Source organism: Pundamilia nyererei, unplaced genomic scaffold, assembly GCF_000239375.1.
Source record: "Pundamilia nyererei isolate P.nyererei 1_Seehausen unplaced genomic scaffold, PunNye1.0 scaffold00134, whole genome shotgun sequence".
Classification (NCBI taxonomy): domain Eukaryota; kingdom Metazoa; phylum Chordata; class Actinopteri; order Cichliformes; family Cichlidae; genus Pundamilia; species Pundamilia nyererei.
This window is the reverse complement of record NW_005187535.1, coordinates 1,769,283-1,770,019: the sequence shown is the minus strand read 5'-3', so window position 1 is coordinate 1,770,019 and position 737 is coordinate 1,769,283.

Here is a 737-nt window from a genome sequence, read left to right as displayed (position 1 = left end):
ATTATCAATGTTGCATTCACATAAAAGAAGCACAGCAAACATGCATTTTATTCTCTGTTGATTATGTTAATGGTTCAGAAGCAACAGTCTTAGAACTTAAACTAACACCACCACAATGCTGCTTTATCCAACCAGTAGCCAAACCAGAAAACTAAAACTGCTGAATTTGCCCAAGGGCCTCCTGGGACCTGGTGTCCACATATGCGGACATCACGTTTTGGGTTATCTAGACCAAAATACAAATTAACCTCTACAAGGGCATGATATCCACTTACGAGGAGATTATACTACCACTGTTCTATTGAAATTTAAAACGAATGTCCTCATATGTGGATCTCATTTTTCTCAGAAACAAAAATCCCCCCCAAAAAATCAGGTAATTCTTTGTTTTTATTTTCATCAGGTCCCAATCAGCCCAAATAGCAAAGAAAAATTAAAAATGCATGGCATGAAAGAGTTCGGGTCTCAGGAGGTTAAAAAAGCTGGGTCCTTGAAAAGTTGGTCTAATTTCACAAGAAATGTCAATTATTAGAACAATTATCAAAAAAAGTTTTTTAGTTAAATTTGGTCAGTAAACCAAGAATTTCTACAGTCACAGTTCTAAAAACTCCCCATACATTTGGTAAAGCAGCTAACTAGTTCTGTCAGATAATGCTAATGGAGCAACTATCATCCTTCTTGGTTTAAGCTTGGTAGTGCAGCTGATAACACCCATGTATGCCAACATTTTCTTAAAT